Source organism: Pipistrellus hanaki, assembly GCF_964339955.1.
Source record: "Pipistrellus hanaki genome assembly, chromosome: 3".
Classification (NCBI taxonomy): Eukaryota; Metazoa; Chordata; class Mammalia; order Chiroptera; family Vespertilionidae; genus Pipistrellus; species Pipistrellus hanaki.
Genome location: NC_140505.1, coordinates 102,026,685 through 102,050,012, shown reverse-complemented (window position 1 = coordinate 102,050,012; position 23,328 = coordinate 102,026,685). Strand labels below are relative to the sequence as shown.

The 23,328-nt window shown below is 39.5% G+C and overlaps 1 long non-coding RNA gene across 1 annotated transcript; it reads right to left on the bottom strand.

The window, feature by feature from the left end:
* Positions 1–661: 661 nt before the first annotated feature.
* On the bottom strand, positions 662–6,275 carry LOC311618530. The gene is made up of 3 exons (XR_014794350.1): positions 4,990–6,275; positions 3,674–3,765; positions 662–1,025 (listed from the first exon to the last, which is right to left on the bottom strand). It is a non-coding gene; the product is annotated as an uncharacterized lncRNA (long non-coding RNA).
* Positions 6,276–23,328: the final 17,053 nt, after the last annotated feature.

The window sequence follows — 23,328 nt, the reverse complement described above, 5'->3', positions numbered from 1 at the left end:
GGTGGTTAATTTGCATATTACTCTTTAATTAGGTAGGATAAGCAGGAAAATTAGTGTACTCAACATGGAAGGCTAGGATACCCTGAACTGCCTAGACAACCACATGGTAATGTCTATATTTGAAACATTCAAATCTAGCAATTTCTAGGTAACATGTAAATCAACTATAGTGATGTTAGGCAGAGAAGTGTGTCCAGCCTGATATCTAGAGATTCTAAGGATCATGACAGCCCACAAGCAGGTCCTAAAAATCCACCAGTTTCTCAATATGCCACTACAGTGACCTCAGGGTGTAGATCTCCTGAGGTGGGGTTGGAGAAAACTGAATTACAACACAAAGTCTTCCACACCAAGAAAATGTCTAGTCCAAGGAATTAGTTCAATTACAGAGATGAAGTACAAACCATCATTTACTTAGTTAAACTTCTTCAACCAAATATGTTTTATTTAATTTCTATAGCAAGAGCCCTGTATAATCAACAAAATTCTGTTATATTTTCCTATAATTCGAAGGGTATAAAAAAGCCACAGTTTGTGCTATAAATGTCATCCTTTCTCGGATTATCTATGAAACTTCAAAGACTTTAGTGGTTCCCATTATCCAAAGCAGTATCTGAAATTCCAATAAATTTCAATAAAAACTATTTAAGGAAACCATATTAAATATTATTAACCAGTTAATTGCCTTTATTATCAGAAGTAATTAAAAGTAAATCCACACTATACTACAAAACTCTTCATAAGTAGCTGCTAGTTTAAAAAGAAATATGAAAAAAATAAAAAAAACAAATATTAAGAACAAAAACATTTAGCATATTCTCTAATTTCTCCTTTTCAACTTCAAACTTTCATCCAGCAATGCTTCTTTTCTTCTTCTTGAAACTACTTTTCTTCTCTGTCCCTCTGAGCTTTGAGAGTTTCTTTCTCTTGGTTTTCTAGTTCTTTCTGTTTATCTTGCCAACCTTCAAAAGATTGCTTAAAGCTTTCTTCCATTTCACAGTACCCAAAATTTATCTCACCATCATCTGCAGTCATAAAGAAAAATGTTATGGTTCAGATTAAAACTGTCAACAGGGATCTATTGTGAAGTATAAAAGTAATTTTGAAAGAAGAAAGAATTTCAACATATTACCAAAGAAAAAGTGATAAAATAAAAATCCTATATAATAAAAGGCTAATATGCAAATCAACGGAATGGCAGAATGACTGGTCACTATGCAAGATCTGCCCCCTAGTGATCAGTGCACTCCCACAGGGGAAGCACCGCTCAGCCAGAAGCCGGGCTCATGGCTGGCGAGGGCAGTGGTGGTGGCAGAAACCTCTCCTGCCTCTGCAGCAGCCCTAAGGACGTCTGACTACCAGCTAGGTCCACTTACATGAGAAGCTGCCTAAGTCATCAGTCAGACATCCCCCGAGGCTCCCGGACTGCAAGAGGATGCAGGCCCAGCTGAGGGAATCCCCTGAGTGCAGGAATTTCATAAGCTGGACCTCTAGTAAAAAAAAACATAGTCTTAAATTTACATGGAAATTCTACTGTGGTCAACAGAGAAAACACATAACTTGCTTTAAACTACTCAACTAAACTTAATCTAAAATTATAGTGTGTGTGCTCCTGGGTAGTTATTGTATTCTGAAGAAATTCAAGGCTAGTATGTTTACTACAGCCAACTATATATGTAGAAAAATTATAAACATATTTCAATCAAGGTACTTTAGGAAGCATAAACAAAACTATTAGAGTATGTCATTAAATAAGCACAGCATTATATATGATTTTATTTTCCTAACTGTCAACAGAAAAAACTACATTTCCTAAGATAACTATAATCAGATAAAAATTATCAAAAATATTATTGAGTTTTATCCACCTAGCAAAATATGTTCATCCACATGTTCAAAAAAGCAGCAGGCTCTGGAACAGAATTAGGACAGAATATATCCCCTTTCCCTCCCTGCCCTGCCCACTGATGCCCTCCACCCCACTCCTGCCCCCTCCCCACACTGTCCCCACAGTATTTTTTGCCCATTGGCTATGCATATATACATAGAAGTTCTTTGTTTAATCTCCATCTCCCTCCCCCCGCCCTTCTGAAATATGTCAGTCTGTTGCATGTTTCAATGACTCTGGATCTGTTTTCTTCATCAGTTTATTTTCTTCACTTGATTCTACATTTACGTGAGATTATATGATAGTTGTCTTTCTCTGAATCACTTATTTTTGCTTTAGTATAATACTCTCCAGGTCCCTCCAGGTTGCCTCAAAGGGTAAGAGATTCTTCTTTTTTACTGCTGCATTGTGTTCAGTGGTGTAATTGTACCACAGCCTTTTTATTCATTCATCTCCTGATGGGCATGTGGACAGTTTCCAGGTCTTACCTCTTGTAAATTATGCTGCTATGAACATATTCTTTCGGATTGGTGTTTTGGGATTCTTAGAATATATTTTTAAAAATGGGATCACTGGATCAAATGAGAGTTCCATTTTTAATTTTTTGAAGAAAATCCTCACTGTTTTCCACAGTGGCTGCACCAGTCTGCATTCCCACTAGCAGGGAACTAGGGTTCCCTTTTCTCCTCATCCTCACCAGCACTTGTTGTTTGTTGATTTATAGCTATAACTTTATTTACTTCAAACCCTTCTCAAATGCACTTCTAAAGCACATTCATAATCATTATCTTCATGGTGAATAATAATGTTTTGCCCATGCAAGCTCACTCTATTTTAAGCTTGTGGTTTTTAGAACTCTAGTCACTCTATAATATTAATCCACAGCAATTTCCTAAACTGCTTGATAATCTTTTAAAAATATTTTTACTAATATTTGTTTACCTCCTAATTCATTTCTATCTTTCTTATCTGAAGTATTTTTCACATATACAAATTTCTGATCTATTAAATATGTTTAAAAACTAGGACTATTACCTACATTAATATGAATTATATATGATATAATCCTGATAAATACTTTTCTATATTTAGATTCCATCAGACTCTAGAAGGAAAAAAGATTATCTATTCCAATGAAATACCAGTATAATTCTAAGTTAATATTTCAAGCTTTAGTGTTATCAAAACAGCAAGTAAGAAAATACATATAATTTTCATATTATTTTAAACATCTTCTGGAGAATAGAGTCAGATAAAATGAGAGTTAAAAAATGAAGCCAAGATATTGAAACTGTAGAATAGATTTGTGGGAGTTTTAATCCAAAATGCTAACTCTCCTTTACTCTTATATTTTAGGAGTATTCAATTATATCTTTAAAGAAAAACTAACATAAGATGTTCTAAGTTGAAATTTTCTATACAGTATTAAAAATCTCTGCTGGAAGACGTTACATTCGTAAGCAAGTCAATAAACACTAGTATATGTTCATTTTTGGGGGTCAGAGTTTTTTTTTGGGGGGGGGAATCAATATAATTCTACTCTTTAATCTACATACACATAAAATTCCCAAGTAGTGATGTTTCATTTTTTCCCCAAAATTTCTATTTCTTATATTTTTAAATATTGAAATGTGAGTTGTTTTATTTTATATGCCAAGGAAAATATAAACTAAAAATGATTTGCTTAAATACTACTTAATTTTAAATCAGTGAAACCAGTGAATATCATCTGACGTAAGAGGGAAGGTAATAATGAGTAATTTTAGATAAATGTTGAGCATATACCTTCATTAATTGATATGAGTTTTCTTCATGTTCAGTGGATAATTCTACCCTTAAGCGCATATAATTATTAGAAACTGCTCCATAAGTGTAGCCTACAGAAAGAAAAAAATATTATAACTTTAAATATTAGAATAAGGAACAAAATATTAAAATTTCAAACCTTAGAACATTCTTTAATCCCAAATTCTGTCATAGCATATTATTGATCAGTAACTCAAAACCACAGAAAAGCAATGAAGAATAAAGAACAGAAGAAATCTATAATTTTTACTCTAAAATGTAACAAATTTTTATATCACTAATTTGGTATCCTCTTTTATATTCTAGAATAAAGTTCATTCTCCACATACACATAATAATGTTTTGTTTGATAATGTAATGATATCTTGATTAGAAATCAAGAAAAGTTTAACTTTACCTGCTACAACTAGCAATATAATTTTACACAAGATAATGAAATCACTTTAATAAAAGTACTAGTTTGAAAGATTATAATTACTAACATGTAAATGAAGTAAATTTTCTTGAGTTTGTGAGTTTTTGTTTTATTTTAGCAAGTCTTTGTATTAGCTGTGTAGATGTAGTTATGTTTCTTTTCCTGCACATGTGTCAAACACAAGGCTCGCGGGCCAAATCCAGCCCTCCAGGCCTTGCAATGTGGCCCGCACCGCGCTGTCATCACTGCACTCCGCTGTCAGTTTATGACATTGTCAGTTTATGACTGTTCAGTAAACCATTTGGCCTGCGATTTAGGCTGGATTTTAGATTTTGGCCCCTTCTCTGATTGAGTTCGACACCCCTATTAGATCATGGTAACATTTCCTAACAGTAAACTATTTATTAAGTTAATCATTCTGTTGGTTAACTTTCCATTCACAACTATTTTGTCAGATATAGATTTTCATCTTCAACAACTATACACAATCTTTCTGGCATGCTTTCCTGTGTGAGGGGCTGTAGAGCAAAATCTGGATTCTCCAGATCCCCTTTACACTAGGTTTCTAAAGGTGACTTACGTTCTATCAATTGATATATCTGTGTAATTATTTATTTTTATAAAATATTATGTGTGAAGAGAGGCAGGGAGCCATATTTTAACATTTTTTTGGCCCAACCATGATAGATAGAGGGAGCTTTGGTTTGGAGACAGGAGTGCATAGTAGATAAGAAATGTCTCTGACTTCTTTAATTATATCAGATAGAAAGCTCCTGCAGCAGTCAGGCTCTGCAGTGTATGTGTGTGTGTGTATTTTGTACATGTTGGATACTCAGTCTACAATCTGTTTCTTAAGTTCTGTTAGCAATCTGTTACTTACTGTCATAACAAATCTCCAAAGATTCTTCTCCCACATTCCTTGGTATGCATACTCTGCATAGATCCTCTTGCACAGAAGCAAGACTAACCCTGTGTAACCATCAGGACTGGTAGGAATGATGTTGCATGATCTGAGAATAGGTCATAAAGAAACCTTAAAAGGTCCCACCTTAGTCTCTTGGTATGTTGTTCCTGATATGGTACTTCTCACCATGCAGGTGGCATGCAGGCCCTAGGGACAAACCACATGCAGGGGCCTCCTGCTGATAGCACCAATGAACACGCAGCTAACAATGAGCATAAATTGCCAGACATGTGAGTGAGCCATCTTACAATTACAATCCAGTAAAGATTTCAGGTGACTGCAGCCTTACTCAACATCTGATGCCAAATGCATATGATACCAAAGCAGGAACTGCTTGGCTAACCCCAGACAACCTACAGAATCATAAAAGATAATAACAAATTGTTATTTTAAATCACCAAGTTTGTTTTGCAGTAATAACCAGAACATTTACTCTAACCCATAAAAACAAACACATAAACAAATACTCTCAATGGCCTCTGATGTCTACAACTGGGAGCCCTAATCAATACATTTATATTCATAAACTGAGTTAGACTCTGGCTTCTACTGTATGTGTTATGACTATACAATTGTATTTTTAAAATATGTACCTTTTTATAACTAAATTAGTATATAGCCTACAGATTTTTGCTCCTGGATGGTTTGTAATAATTCTATTGCAAAATTATTTCTAGTTTCTAAAGACATCTGAAAAGAAATACATTTCCACCATCTTGCCAGATTATTGATGTAAAAATATTTCTATTTTTTGTCAATAAATATTGATAATTTTAATTTTCTTGGAAAATTATTCATTAAAACTATTAAACCTATTTAACTAGAACTGTATAGGAGATCCTATCATAATTTTCTAAACCACTGCCATAATTGTAGTTATATAAACTTTCATATAACTAATCTGAACCAATAAAAGAGAAACATGCAAATTAACCATCACTGCACTATGCCCACCAGGCAATCAGGAGGGAATATGCACATTAGGAGGAGAAACATGGCGGCTGCCCAGCTGCTCCAGGCTTGGAGTGCCCATTGAGGCAGGATGCCTGCTATGAGAGGGAGGGCAGGGGGCGAAGGGATCTTCAGGAGCAGCTGGCCACAGTGAAGACTAAGACTGCAGACTCCTCTGCAGTGAAGACGAAGATGGCAGACTCCAGTCCGGGTCTACAGCAAAGACAAAGACAGCAGACTCTAGCCGGAGCCTGCAGCAAAGACAAAAAAGGCAGACTCCAGCTGGAGTGAAGGCCTGGGTCCCAGGTGCCAGAGGAAAACCAGTACTGGAAGCCAAGGGAAGGAAGGCCTATTGCACACATCTCTTCATGCCATGGGCCTCTAGTTTTCTATAATTGTTACTTTTGGCATTATTCATAATTAAGCTATATAGTTGGAAATATACTTTTATTTTCATTGTATAAACCTTAGTAAAAATAAATTATCATACCATTAAAATCTCTAATAACTCAACTATAAATAATCACTGCCAAAATATGAAGCATCTATAGTATATAACAAATCTTTACATATCCATTCATACAGATGCTCAGGACAAAAATCTTGGAGCCATTTTTTCTCTTTCTTTCACACCAATCCATCAATACGTCCTTTTGGTTCTTCTACCATAAAAATGGTTTCTAGAATATGACCGTTTTCATCATTTCTACTCAAACTAGAGGCCCGGCACATGACATTAGTACACTAGAGGAAGGGAATCCCTCAGACTGGCAGGTGCCTTCTCACAGTCTAGGACTCCACAAGGAATGTATGCCTGCCAGCTTAGGCCCAATCCCTAAGCCGGCAGTCAGACATCCCTCTCACAGTCCAGGGCTCTCTCAGTCCAGGACCCATCGCTCCTTATTGTCCACTTGCAGAGGAGGAGGGAGGGGCTCCCACCACCACCACTGCACTTGCCATCAATGAGCCTGGATTCTGGCTGAGTGGAGCACACTGACCACCAGGGGGAGCTCCTGTGTGAGCGTCTTCCCCCTGGTGATCAGTGCATGTCATAGTAACTGGTTGCTCCACTGTTTGGTCAATTTGCATATTAGCCTCTTATTATATAGGACTAAAAGCCCAGTGCATGAAAATTCATGCACTGCGGGAGTGGGGGGTCCCTCAGCCTGGCCTGTGCCCTTTCACAGTCCAAGAGTCCTCAGGGATGTCCTACTGACATCTGTGGGAGGTGACCGGACAGGTCGATCCCCTGTGGCTGCTGGATGCCGCCCCCTCCACCATCACCCTTCCCTCCCTCTGCCCACTGGCACATGCTTTGGCTGGCCTGGCAGCACATGCATGCCGGCCCCTGCCTACTGGTCATTCTGCTGTTCAGTCAATTTGCATATTACACTTTTATTATATAGGATAACTCTCATCTCTAACTATTGTCATAATCCACCATGATTTATAAGAGCCCTATATGATCAGACCCTAGCATTCTTAGATATAATCACAAAGGCTTACTGTTCTTCAAATATATTAAGCCCACTCAATGTATCTAGGCATTTACAATTCCTTCTTTCTAGAATATCGGCTCTCTAGATATCCTCACAGTTCATCATTTCATTCATTATCACATTCATGTGACTTACCTTCTCAGTCATGCTTAAATAGCACCTCCCCCTAGGAGCCTTCCCTAACTACCCTATCTAAAATAGCAACCTCCAAACTCTATCCCTTTATTTTGAATTTGTTTTTCTTTCATAGCATTTATCTGTACCAGAACATTACATATTTATTTATTTGTTTATTACCTGTCTGTCCACACTGGAACATTAGAAAAGTAGAGTAGAAGCTTTGCCTATTCTGTTTTCTGTTGTATTCTCAGTGGCTACAAGAGATATTTTCACACAGTAATATTTGTTGATGAGTATCTGTGAATATTCACATTATGACTTATACTATTATTTGCACAAATTACATTAAATTTTATAACAATTTAAATAATATATCATAAATATTTATGTCATTAAATATTTGTCTAATACCTTTTTAATGGGTATATTGTTGAACACACCAACCTCCTGTTGAACATTTAGATGGTTGCAATTTTTCATTATAAATGAAGCCATAATTAATTCTAATGAAATCTTTTATTATTTAATTATTCTTAGAACTAGAGGCCCCGTGCAAAATTTGTGCATGAGGCTGAGGGAGAAGGGGGAGTGTCCCTCAGCCCAGCCTGCACCCTCTCCAATCTGCGCCATCCCCCTTGAGGGATGTCTGACTGTCCCACCGGGATCGGGTCTCAAAGGGCAGTCTGACATCCCTCTCACAATCCAGGACTGCTGGCTCACAACTGCTCACCTGCCTGCCTTCCTGATTGCCCCCAACTTCCCTCCTCTGCCGGCCTGGTCACCCCTAACTGCCCTCCCCTGAAGGGTTGATCGCCTCCAACTGCCCACCCTTGCAGACCTGGTCCCTCTTAACTGCCCTCCCTTGCAGGCATGGTGCCTCCCAACTGCCCTCCCCTGCTGGCCATCTTGTGGTGGCCATCTTGTGTCCACATAGGGACAGGAACTTTGACCACATGGGGGCAGACAGCTTGTGTGTTGAAGTGATGGTCAATCTGCATATTACTCTTTTATTAGAATGGAGGCCTGGTGCATGGGTGTGGGCCAGCTGGTTTGCCCTGAAGGGTATCCCGGATCAGGGTGGGAGTTCCCTTGGGGCGTAGGGCAGCCTGGGCGAGGGGTCTGTGGTGATTTGCAGGCCAGCCATCCCCCTGGCTACCCAAGTGGAGACCCTGGTATCTGAGATTTATTAACCTTCTACAATTGAAATTTTGTAGCCTGGAGGGGAGCCAAGCCTCCTGTTCACTCCGTGGCCAGCAGCCATTTCTGTTTGGATTTGTTTACCTTCTATAATTGAAACTTTGTAGCCTTGAGTGCAGGCTTAGGCTAGCAAGGGCAGGCAGAAAGCTTGGCTTCTTCCATCGCCTGGGAAACCAAAGCTTCCTTCCTGCTCTCTGTGGCTGTAGTCATCTTGGTTGGGTTTATTTGCATACTCTCTCTGATTGACTGGTGGGCGTGGTTGGTGGGCATGGCTGGTGGGTGTGGTGGAGTGATGGTTAATTTGCATATTACTCTTTTATTAGGTAGAATTCTTCCCAGGAGTAAATTTGATCAGTTGAAGAAAATAAACATTATTAGGCTTTTTATATAAATTACACTTTTCTCCAAAAAGATATATAAACTGATACTTTTAAAATAGTCCCATGATTAGTTTTCTTTATTATTTTTTTTATTAGTTTTCTTTAATGAAAAGTAATAGAATGTCTGGTTTTAATAAAGGCTGGTCAAACTATACTAATTGGTGATTAGTATTTATTGGAGATAATAAGGAAGGTTAGTAAGAAAAACAAATGAAGTAAATTGAACAGTCCAATATACAATATATATTATATTAGAGACTAAATATATGCATGAAAGAAGAGACACATACTTTAAACAGCTTAATTTTCTACATTTTAGGTTAATTATTCTCACAAAAAAATGTATCTTTCAAGCAGATAAAATCTGTACTTACTTAAAACATCAGTATCTTCTAAGTCCTGAAGAGGGAGCTCTTCAGCAGTTTTACTTATTCCTTATGATGTCAATACAGTGAAGAACTAACTCCGGTAATTCAATTAAGTCCTGAAAATTTCAATAATGAAAGTATAAACTTTTTCATTAACACTATGTATCAAATATCCCCTCCTTCATTCCACATAAAAAATGTGAGAAAATGCATAGATGAGGTAAAAGGCTGTAAAGAACATAATTCATCTCACACCTGTCAGAATAGCTATCACCAATAAATCAACAAATGACAAGTGCTGGTGAGGATGTGGAGGAAAGGAAACCATTGTGCACTGGTGGTAGGCATGCAGACTGGTGCAGCCATTGTGGACGACAGTATGGAGTTTCCTCAAAAAATTAAAAATTGTACTGCTTTTTGACCCAGTGATCCCACTTCTGGGAATATATCCTAAGAATCCCAAAACACCAATCAGAAAGGATATATGCATCCCTGTTCATAGCAGCAGCATTATTTACAATAGCCAAGATGAGTGGATAAAAATCTGTGGTACATTTATACAATGAAATATTATGTTGCTCTAAAAAAGGAGGAACTTTTACCCTTTGTGACAGAATAGATGGACCTGGAGAGAATTATGCTAAGCAATATAATCCAGTCAGAGAAAGACAAATACCATATTATCTTACTAATATGTGGAATCTAATGAATAAAATAAACTGATGTACAAATTGGAACCAGAAGCTTGGATGTGTGGGACAGACTGAATGGTGTCCAAGGGGAGGGGGACTGGATAAAGAAGGTGAAAGCTTTGGCTGAAGAACATGTGTGCTTACCCTGTGGACACTGACAATACTGTGGTGAAGCCCAAGGGAGCATGAAACAAGGGAGAGGGGAGAAAGAAGAGGGACACCTGCAAACATTAAAATGTTTTAATAAAATAAAAATAAAAACTGCAAAAAAAAGGAATATTTCAAACAAATATATATGGTAAAAATTTGCTTTTCATTTTCAGGTGTTATGAATTATATCTATGATTCTGTTGAATTTCATAATCACATGAAAAATATCAGGATATTTAGTTTCACTCAAATTAAGTATGGTTAAGAAGACATAATAATGTAAAAATATTAAATATTCTCAAATATTATATGTATAGGTTATTGAAATCCTAATTAAAACTGAGAATATAGTTATTTTTTGAAGCTAGGCAAGAGAGTTTTGTGTTGTTGTTTTTTTAAACTTAGTTGAGAAGATTTTGAAATTACAAAACAGAAAATTGGACTCATTTGAAATTGAAAAATATAAAACTAATACAAAAAACATTAAGATTAATGGAAAATATAAGATAATTTTGGATAGATCATATGTAAAACACTAAATGTATGAAAAGATAAAATAAATTAAGAAAAGTTGGATTATTCAACAAGTGACACTAGAAACATTAGATAAGTATGTTCAAGAATTTTTCAAATTAGATCTTCATTTTGTAACATAAATTTCCATTGGGTTAAGAGTTTTGAGGTAAGAAAAGGAATCATAAACAGATTTTTAAAGCATATAAACATTGGAAGAAATATACAAGTGAAAAGATAGCATGTTTGATTTTTTTTAAAAAAAGCATTCCCTCTATAGATATTTTCACATAAAGTTTCCTTCCATCCATATATATTCATATTAGAACATTCGTGATTAATGTTAAAAAGCAGGATACAAATATCTATAATAATTAAAGTGTAATATTCTAATTAGATTGGACATCCTTCCAGGACGATGCTGGGATTGCAGCTGCCACTGCTGCGAGGGAGGGATCCAGGCAGCTGGCTGGGAAGGCGTACTCTTGCACGAATTTCATGCATTGGGCTTCTAGTATATACATAGCATGGTATAATCCCAATTTTACCCAAAAAATACACATAAGAATGTGCATGAGTTTTATCTTCAATAACCTTCTATCTTTAATAAGGTGATTTTTGTCTTCAATAAACTTGTATATTTAAATATCTATCAATTTACACTGTTTAAAGATGATCCTAAGGTTAAACATGAGATAAAGACACAAAACACATTGAGAAAGTAAAATATCTCCTGAAAATTTTCCTCCAATTAAAGGGCTCAAAAGTCCAAAACTTAACACTTACAGCATCACTCTCATCACTCTGGGTTTCTGAGATTGAATCAGTATCTACAGCATCTATTTCCAAAGAAGAAATGCTGATTTTGTCCAATTCAGTTTCTATTTCTTCATTGATCTTTGTATCATCAGCATCTTCCATCATCCTTTACAATAAATTACAGAACTAATCAAAGAAAATTACAGAGGCTAATATGCTAATACAAATTGTGGGTTCTTTAATGTGTCATAATAATCCAACATTGTTCTATATACACATTTTAGTTTAACAAATGTTTATCACACCTGATCATGTCTGTACCATATATTTAAGAACAATGTTTGACTACAAAATGGTAGTCAAACCATTTCCCTAGACTTTTAATTCTCTAAGGGAAAAATTACATGGAATAAGCTGGCTTGCCTTCCTGAACCAAGAAACTTCACAGAAAAAGTCATCATAATAGAAATGATTAATGGAAAAATGCATATGATCAGCTTGAATATTCAGAGATTAAAATACAAGAGAACAACCTAAGTCTATATATGGGGAAAATATAAGGTTAGTTTCTATTCATTAACTCACGAGTTGTTCATTTTAGCAGAGAGAGCCGTGTTTTGCAACAATAACATGTAATATTGGATAATTATGGCATGTAAAATCAAAATTTATTTCATTTAAATCTTTTTTTAATATATTTTATTGATTTCAGAGAGGAAGGGAGAGGAAGAAAGAGTTAGAAAAAATCAATGATGAAAGGAAATCACTAATTGGCTGCCTCCTGCATGCTCCCGACTGGGTATTGAGTCATGTGCCCTGACCTGGAATCAAACCATGATCTCCTGGTTCATAGGTCAATGCTCAATCACTGAACCATGCCAGATGGGCCATTTAAATCTTTAATGCTTATAATATATATGCATTATCAGTATATTTCAGTATAACTTCATGTCATCATCATCATCATCATCATCATCATCATCACTATCATTAGCTTCCAAGTATTAAGTAGCTGTGACAAGGCAGGCACTAGAAGACATTTGTAAAATGGATAATCTTCAGAGTAACTTAAAAGGTTAAAGCTCATGAGAGTCATTGTATAGATGAGAACACTCAGGTTTGAAGAGGGTACTTAACTGTCCATAGCCACTACATTAATAAGTAACGGGGGCAGGATCATAATTCAGACATCCTGAATTCAAATCCTGTTCTTCATTACCAAATGGTCCCCAAGCTCAAGCTATTCATCTGCTCAGCAATCCTTCTGAACATCTCCTTTTCTAATAATCTTCAAATTATTTATTATGACCCATTAGCAGATAAAAAAGTTAATGTAGTGCCTCTTGATTATCAAGTATTAATGACAGGATAGGATAGAAAATATTAGAATAGGCCAGAAAAAAAAAACTATAATTACACTATATATGCTAAAGATTTGTTTAAAAAACAAACATGTTTCTAAAGTATGTATGTGTGCTTGAATTACAATGTAACCTATTTTTTGTTCTTTTATTGTGGCTCTTGGTAGAAATAATTTTGAAAATAACTGTACTAGTCAGCTATTATTTTATTTTAGAGACTATTCCAAACTTTCATTCCTTCCTCAAGTCCCTAGCCTTTCGACCTCTGAACTCTGTCTTCTTGGATTTGCCTGCCTCCCTCTCTTCCTTTCTCCTTCCCTCCCTCTCTCCCTCTTTTCCCTTCCCTCTCTTCCTCTTTTTTTTTTTTTTTTTTTTTTTTTTTTTGCCTTATTTTACTCATCCATCTCAAAATCAGCTTTTTTGGTGGATTCAAGATGGAATTACGCTGAGAAACCAAAGCATGAGATACTTTAGGATTCCATTTCTATAACATTTTTACATGCCACAATTTTATAAATTGAGAACATATAAGTGGTTGATAAGAGTTGAGAGTTGATTGTGTTGGAAGAAGATGGTTATGATGATAAAAGGCCAACATGAGAGATCCTTATAATGTTGTAACCTTTCAGTATCTTTATGGTGGTAGCAGATAAGTGAATCTATTCAGATAATAAAAACTATATAGGACATATACACATATAAATAAGTATAAGTAAAGCAGATTGCATCAATATAAATATCCTGGTCATGATATTATAATATAGTTTACAAAATATTATCACTGAGAGACACTGGACAGTGTATACAAGGCTGCATTTGTGTACAAGTATTATTTTTTTAAGGCTGCATGTGAATCTACAATTACACCACTAAAGTGTATAGATATCCTACGTACTCAATAGGAAAACAGATAAATACAATGCAGCCAGGGAATAGAATTTTATACTAGTTTTTCAATAAAAATAAGCACACTTACTATCCTCCTCAGGAAATATAGCCACAGAGAAATAATTTAAAAATGGCAGGTATCAGAGAGATAGGCAGAGTAATATCACTCTTATGTAACCACACACACCCTTTATTTTTAGACAGAAACATGCTGGGAGGCATTGAGGAACTTTTGATTTTCATTTCATACCTTTATGTTGAGTGATTTTTAAAATAATAAATATGCAGTACTTTCATAATTTTAAAAGCTAGTTTAAAAATACTCAGTTCATCCACAACCTTTCTCACCTAAAGGAGAACAAAACACCACCACTGGTGCAAAATGTGATTCTGTAATCAAACCAACTTAAAGTGCAATTCAAAGGTTAGGTGAAACTTTTTTTTAAAACCAAATATAAAGCGGAATACACGGGTATACAAAACTTTATTTAGAAAGACAGGAGAGTAGGGGAAAGGTAAGAGTCACTTCCACTATATGTCTCTCTCTGCTCATCTGCTGATCGTTAGATCGGCCCTGTCCAACTACATATTCGAGCACATTTGTAATCTTAAATTTTCTAGTTAGTAGCAACGTTTTAAGAAATAAAGAGAAACAGGTGAAGTTAACTTCAATAATATATTTTATGTAACTTATTTTATCCAAAATAGTATTTCAACATGTAATCAGTTAAAAACTGTTATGAAGTTCAACCTAAAAAGGCTACATTCTTGTTTGCAAACTAAGTAGTCAACATCTGGTGTGCATTTTACACCTACAGCACATTTCAACGCGGACTGGCTGCATTTCAAACCCTCAACCGCTTCCTTTAGCTGGCAGGTGAGTGCAGCCCTAGACTGATTATGACGTGGCGACAGCAAACATTTGAAGTTTATATTGAATCACTTAGAATTGGCTAAAGCCGCTAAACGTGGTAAATCTTAAGTAACTCTACCTTTCAACCATAGTTCAACTATAATAAAAGGGGAGCGAAATCTACTTTTAAAAAGTAACCAAATTTATGTATGAAAAAAATAGAATAAGAGAAAGAATAGAGAAGAAGGGAGTGCGGAAGGCAGAGCACCTTCATTGAGGGAAGGTTAGTCAGAGCAGATCAAGTTTGACTAAGCCACCAAAATGCCCCAAAGGGAGGGGAGCCTGGAGCCTGGAGCCTCGCGCAGCGGCCCGCAGCCCCTGGACCCAGAGGCTCCGGCTCCTCTGCGCTCCCGCCGCGCTGCCTCCTTCCCACCACGACCCCACCTTGGGGGCCAAGCCTTGGCGGGGGGCGACCTCGCAGGGGAGGTCGCCTTTTGGGGGGCCCGGTGTGAGTGACCCCAGCAGGGGGTAAACCACCAGCAGCTAAATCCCTCCATCAGTTGGAAGAGAGCGCCCGGAGAAACCAAACAAACTGTAACCACGGCAACAGCCAATCCCCAGGCAGGTGGGCCGCGTTTTGTACGGGTGCTCCAGCAGGACAAACTACCTCCTTCTGCAATTAGCATGAAGGCTGCATCTCAGGAGCTGGATGAGGAACTTAGGTAGATGTTAATATTTAAGTCATTTTGGAAAGTAGTTAACAAAGAACTTTATATTGTTTCTGATCTACCTATACTTATTACTTGCATATAGTCAATGTTAAATTGCCTTTGTTCATTCCACAAAAACTTAATCCTGAATAGTGACTTATGGGGTCGGAAATATGAAAGGGAAGCCAATAAATTGTCTGCCTTCCATCACAGCAGTTTCTTTAAAAAACAAACAAACAAACAAAAACAACAAATTATCACTCATTGTCTATAAAAAAATCCTCTAAATGAATGAGTTAGTGGAGTGAGAAATTAGGAAACTTATTTTCTAATTGTTTTACTGTAAAATATTGATGTGATTCTCACTGTTTTAATATTAAATTTTAATTTTATGTATAAATCATGTGATTTAACTTTTACTTAAAATTAATCAAAGATTTTTGTGTGGGACAAATATTATATAGAATACAAATGTGAAAGTTAGTTTTAGTTAGTAACAGGTATTTCTAATTTTTATTGTTTTTAAGTTTGCAAACAAAGAATTAAATTCCAAGAGGAAGTGGCTATGCATAATTGCAAAAGATATCTGACATACAGTAAGCTAAGGGCAAACATTTAATTGAGCCTTTGAAAGGAAATAGACTCTATTGCTTGGTAACAATACCATAGTAAACTTGTATTGCATCAACTTAAGAATTAATAACATAAAGTGAGAAATCAGTAGAGTTTTGATATTAAAAAACATGTTAATGCCTCATTCAAAAAAGATGATTTTCAAAACTAAACTATTCCTGGTTTTAGATCTAATTAAGTTTAATATTTTCATTATCAAAGTTCATGCTAAAATGCCCCCCCCTTTTTTTTTTAGTTTAGTTTTGTGGCTGATTTATAGACTATTCAAACTCTTCACTTATAATGGCCAGACTAGCATATGATATTGAAATTCATATGTAAAAAAATTAAGCTTAATTTTATTTATAATTAGGAAAGTAGGCGTTTCCATTTATATATATATATATATATATATATATATATATATATATATATATATATATAAAATCTATTAATAATCAATTAATTTCTAAAACTAATTTTAAATAGCTAATTTAGTAATCAGCTAACTTGAAGATGATGTATAGATTGCTTTCCTTCATAAATCTTACCTTGCCAAACAAATGGGCCCATTACGAGGGCAGACACTCATCTTGACCTCCAGGGGGCGCCACGCAGTCTTCCCCAGTCATGAGGCATGGTTAATGCCAAAAAAACCAAAATAAATAAAAATTAAATTAAATTTAAAAAAAACCCTAAAACTAACAGAAAACCAAAACATAAAACAAAATTTAAAAAAAGATACTTTCCAAGGCGCTGCTGGATACCCTACCTGTGGGAGCCAGAGCCCAAGAGACCTCCACCATCTGCTTTACAACTGCCTGCCAACCGCCCCGCCTCCTGTTGTTCCTCTGCTCCGTGCGCCCGGCCTCCTGCAGCTCTGCAGCTCCGCGTGGACTGTGAGAGATCAGAAACAATGTAAAGTTCTTTGTTAACTACTTTCCAAAATGACTTAAATATTAACATCGACTGAGTTCCTCACCTTTCAAGTGTTACCAGGGTGGACTCTGGTTCTCTTCCTGCGGGGTTTGGTTTTGTCAACGCCACAGCAGAAGACCTTCAGGAATGTCTGCCAGGCCCTTTGCGCCAAGCCCGGCCGGGCCCGGGTGTTGGCGGCGGGAGAGGCTGGGGGGCTGCCGTCTTGGGGGGAGCGGTCAGGGGGGGCTCCCTCCTGGTTCTCCGCCTTTGCAGCCCTGCTCTCACTGCTGCGGAAGCGGTTGCTGGTGCGGGGGGTGGGGGCGCCCCCCGGGCGGAGCTGCGGGGCTGGGCCGCGGGTCCCCGGCGGGAGCGCCTGCACAGGCTCCAGGGGAAGAGGGGAGGAGGCGATGGTCTCCAGGCTGGGCGGCGGCGGGGGCAGGGCGTAGGTCTTTCTCACCCCCAGGCACGGGGGTCCTGGCGAGCCCTCTGCCTGGAGCGCCTGCACAGGCTCCAGGGGAAGAGGGGAGGCGGCGATGGTCTCCAGGCTGGGCGGCGGCGCGGACAGGGCGTAGGTCTTTTTCACCCTCAGGCACGGGGGCCTCACCCTGGATGGTCCTGGCGAGCCCTCTGGCTGGAGCGCCTGCACAGGCTCCAGGGGAAGAGGGGAGGAGGCGATGGTCTCCAGGCTGGGCAGTGGCGGGGCGCTGGTCTTCTTCACCCACAGGCAGGGGGGGCTCGCCAATGATGGTCCTGACGAGCCCCCCGATGCCCGGGACTCCTCGCGGCTGGAAGGGGTGGCGGCCCCGGTGTCAGGGGGCCGGTAGGGCCTGACCTGGACGGTGCGGCCCGGCATCCTGCCCATGGCCATCCTGCCCATGGTCATGAGGAGGATGCGGTAAGTCCCCATTACCCGATCGAATGTCTGGCCCGCCACGGAGTCCCTGATGTCCTCCTCCCTAAAGCCCATCCCGCGCATGGTCTCCACCACCTGGGGGTCCAGGTCCTCCCCGGGCGGCTCGCTGTCGGGAGGCAGGTCTTCTGGAGCTAAGTCCATCCAGGGCATCCGCATGGCCTCCTCCAGGGTCGGCCTCTGGTCGGGGTCGACCGTCAGGAGCCGCTGGAGGAAGCTCCTGCCCGCCTCCGACATGTAGTAGGGGGGCTGGTAGTGCCCCTCCAATATGCGCTGCGTGATCTTCTCCTGGCTGTGGCCCGGGAAGGGCACGCGCCCTGTCACCGCCTTGTAGAGGGAGGCGCCCAGCCCCCAGACATCGGCCTTGCGGCCGTCATAGGGCTCGCCCCGCAGCACCTCGGGCGCTATGTAGTACAGTGTTCCCCAAAAGCTGGTGAGCAGCTCGGTGGCCTTGTGGCTGAGGCCGAAGTCCGCCAGCTTGGCGGTGAGGTCTTCTTCTAAGAGGATGTTGTCCGGCTTGATGTCCAGGTGCGCGAAGCCCCGCCGGTGGCACAGGTGGAGGGCCAAGAAGACCTGGCGGAACACCGCGCGGGCCTGGCGCTCGGTGAGGCGGCCGCGCCGCTCCAGGTGCGCCTTCAGGTCCCCGCCGCGCACGTACTCCATCACCAGATGTACCTCTTCGGGGGCCACCACTACCTCCAGCAACCGCGAGATATTTCGGTGCTGTAGGATTCTTAAACACTGGAGCTCTCGGCAGGAACTGGAGACACCAACACCGCGCCGGACGATGCTCTTTACTACTACCTTGGTGTCCGTGGGCACGTGCCTCGCCACCCGCACCTTCGAGCACGCGCCCTTGCCGATAGATTTCCCTAACACATAGTCTCCTATGCACTGCCCCTTGAAGGTAGTCGGGACAGGGAAATGGGACATGATTACAGAAAAAGAGTTAAAAATAAAAATGAAACTGCAGATTTGTCCTAGTTAGTCTCAGGTCACCTAGACGAGCTCCCTGCACTACACGGACTAAATCATGAGCCCAGGCAGGGCCTATGTATGGGAGTGGTTTGCAGTTCCATCACACTGGCACTTTATGAGGTCAGAGCAACAAATGGACCAATCCCAGCTGGGGATGAACCACAGTGGTTTTTCTCACTTTTTGGTCTCATGACCCTTAAACTCTGAAAAACAAAAAGACACACACTTTTATTTGGGTTATTATGTTGAATTTATTTATTTATTTATTTATTTATTTATTTATTATGTTGAATTTATTTATTTATTTATTTATTTATTTATTATGTTGAATTTATTTATTTATTTATTTATTTATTTATTTTAAATATATTTTTATTGATTTTGTACAGAGAGGAAGGGAGAGAGATAGTTAGAAACATCGATGAGAGAGAGTCATGGATCAGCTGCCTCTTGCACACCCCGTACTGGGGATATGCCCGCAACCACGGTACATGCCCTTGACCGGAATCGAACCCGGGACCCTTCAGTCCCCAAGCCAACACTCTATCCCCTGAGCCAAACTGGTCTCGCCTTGATATTTATTTATTAGAAATAAAAATCTATGTAGGTGAGCACATGAGTGCGCACACAAACACACACACACACACACACATACACGCAAAAGGAAAAGTCTGACTTATTCTCATGCTCCAGTTCTCAGTTCAAATATCACCTGCTTAGTTCTCAGTTCAGATATCCCTGATCCATCCTTTCCTACCTACCTTACTCAGGCCATCACGTTTGTCATCTTCATAGCACCGACCACAGTGGGGCTGATTCTTGTTTACTGTCTGTCTTTCCCAGGAAGGAAGGAGCATGACTATAGTGTTCCCTGAGTCTAGCACAGTGAGTGGCAACAAAGTAAGTGTTTAATAAATGTTTGTTCACTGGATTAACAGGAGAGTTTGTGGTAACAAAACATGGCCAACTACTTAATCAAAGTGATCCATGAAATGTCTTAAAAAACAGTCATGTTCTGTCCTCACGCAGCTTTTGGGGCAGATAAGATAGGACCAGGGAGGGCTGAGGTCTACGTTTCTAGGTACGTGGTTGCTCAGTGAGACTGAGGAACAGCCAGCTGGTAGGAGCCTCGCTGTAAAGATTAAAGATTATTGGTCCTTCCACTGGCACTTGCTAAGGAGGAAAAAATTTGGGCCTGCAGTAAGGCTGCAAGGTATGTTTACATTTTGAATACCCATTTCCAGATGACACAAAAGACTTCTCTGGATGAAAGAATGTCTACAGAGGTACAAAGGGTGGGGTAATATGTTGGGGTAAATTCTACCCTTTATGGAGGCAGAGAGGGAGCAGGCAGGCTTGAGGACACTTTGGGGGAGCCTCTGGCACACTCTATTCCATACTAATCTAAGAAAAATCCCTACCTTCAGTACACTGAGTGTTTTAATCACATGTATGTTATTCTAGTAATCATTTTCCTTTAATAGTTCCCAAAGTCTCAGCTTTGTGTCAAGGGAATCTTTAGAGGGATTGGCCTGTGAGCTTCTCCCTCTAGAACACTTTTGTTCGTTCGTTTTTATCTTACTGCTGTCATACTCGGCTCCTAAACATCATAGTCTTTGCTGCTGAGCCGATTGGGACCCAAATGGGGGACATTTCATTATTCTAAAGAGATGTTTACAAGTTAGTCGGAGATTACAATAAACTCAGGAAGGAAAGGAGAGAAACTTTCAAAGAAAGTTGCCAGAGTAAGAGTTAATTATATCTATTTGTAAAAATTGTATTGATAGTTACTTAAGCAACAATACCAATAGAATAGAATATTTTCTTGGCATAATCTCTTTCAGCAAGGTAAATGCAGACTCAAAGACAGGACATTTAATGTAAAACTGTCAAGGGAAAAGTCAAGCTCAAAAACAGAGAAAGGAACAGGCAATCCTTTTTTTTCAATATGCTACATCAGTTATATGTGTTTAATTGTGCCCAGATGAGCATATAACTTTTTTATGTTTTTTTTTCTTTCTTTTTTTTTAACTTTCTTTTGTTTGCATGTGTTTTTTCCCATTGACCCCCTCCTCTCCACATTCACCCCTCCTCACCGTTCACCACACCATTGTCTGTGTCCATGGGCTATGCATCTATGCATTTAAGTTCTCCAGTTAATCTCTCCCCTCCCAACCCCAATGCCCACCTTCTCTGTGAAATTCATCAGTCTGTTTCATGGTTCTACGTCTCTGGATCTATTTTGTTCTTCAGCTTATTTTGTTCATTGGATTCCACATATGAGTGAAATCATGTGATACTTATCTTCCTCTGACTTATTTTGCATATAACACTCTCCAGGTCCATCCATGCTGTTGCAAAGGGTAATAGTTCCTTCTTTTTACAGCAGGATAGTATTCTATGGTGTAAATGTACCACAGGTTTTTTTATCCTCTCATTTGCTGATTGGCACTTGGACTGTTTCCAGATCTTAGCTATTGTAAATTGTGCTGCTTTGAAAATAGGGCTTCATATATTTTTTTCCCATTGGTGTTTTGGGTTTCTTAGGATATATTCTTAGAAGTGGGATCACTGGGTCAAGTGGGATTTTGTCTCCAGACAGAGCCCAGCTCTTCACCAACTTGGCCACTTAGACAGTTGAACTACAGCCCCAAACACTGAATACCACAGCCAAGTCCTAAAAGACAGCAAGGGCAGCCCCTTTCTGACTAGTCCTGCCCTCCTCTGTCCTTTCGCGGCTGCCGGCCTTGCCTTCTGGCCTCTGAGACCTCTGTGTGGACCTGGCTCCCGTTCAGGCAGCTTCCTCCTCGCAGAGCTGGGACAGGCCCTGTTCTCTCCTGGGCAGTGCAGTCTTTGCCCCTGCTGCCTCCCACTGTGGGACCTGTAAGGAAGGATGTGAAGCATCAAGGTTGCAAAGAGAGTCAGGAGGGGTGTACAATAAGTGTGAGGTGTAAAATAGTAATTCTGACATAAAATAAAACAGGGCTCTGTGGGAATACAGGGAAAGGAGCTGATAATGCTGCCGCTGGTCAGAGCAAGGTCCAGGACAGTTTTTCTGCTAATCACTTTCTCTAGTTTCTAAGAGAAACAATAGTCAGGGAGGCCGGATACTATAACTTGAAAGAGTATGAACAGCAGTATCCAGGTTTTCAGGGAGTTGAGTGTTTTGCCCTGTTTGTGGGTCAGTTTTAGAATGTGCCACAGCAGCTCACCATCCATTTCTTTCATTGGTATATTATAGCTTCATGTATGCAATCGCAACAACACCTCTGCTGTTTCATTCTCTTTCTAGCTTGACAGAAAGTCTTAAACCTCTGGATAATCCTACATTCCAGCTACTTTATTTTTAAAACAAAGCCGTGTGTGTGTGTGTGTGTGTGTGTGTGTGTGTGTGTGTTCTTTGCATTGCAGGACAAAGGCAAATGGAGAGAAAATTAGGGGGGAAATGAACCCAAAACATTTTTACTTGATTTTTTTAAAACTTGGGCTTTAGGGGAAAGGTATTATACCCAAGGATACAACATACACCCACAAAATTGATCTTCAGAAAGCTTAAGCCCCATGCCCTTCATTTTATTGGCATTATGCTCTAATCAACCAATGAATTAAAAGATGAGAGGCCATTTCGATCAATTGTGGTCACAATGAAGCCAATGCCTTTGTCCCAGGTGGCAGCTTTCCAAAGGCCAAAGAGCATCTTAAAATGCTTTCTTTCAGACAGCTAATTGGCCATCCTGCCTTGGCATCCATGGAGGGAGGCACTTAACTTCTGTCCTCTGCCTTCATTCAGATGATGTCAGGAAGGTAGGAGGAACTATTTATACACATGCGCACCCGGAGGGAAGAGGCTCCCCCAGCTCACCATCTGACTGCAGGCAGAACCCTGGCGTCTCTTGCTTTATCCTCTGCTGCGAACCATACCACCATGTGTCTGGTACCAGGCACACGAAATTATGAATAAACGAATAATTGGCTCAGTTTCCACAGTGCATGACAAATGTTTTTCATGAACATTAAATTCCTATTTATTTATTTATTTTTAATTTGAAGAAAATTAACCTCATTTCTGGCATTAATTTCTTCTTGTCTTCCTTCTGGCAGCATGAATTGTTTATTTCTCTGAGGCAGAAATGCATAACTCTTTTGTTTGTCTGTTTTGAAAACTCTATACATTGCCTAGGGAAAGCTTTGCCGTCTTTCCCACTCGCTTGTACAGACTCCGGCGGGTAATTCAGATCTGTTGCAGTTCCATGCCGCTGTCTGTTTCTTGCTCTCCAGGCGGCCTTTCCTTTGCATCTCCTGCAGTGCCCCCCACAATCCGAGCCTGGTATACAGTGGTGCTCACCGAGTGCTAACTGAGTAATTGAGAGCTCCTTGGAATGTTAAGATTGATTTT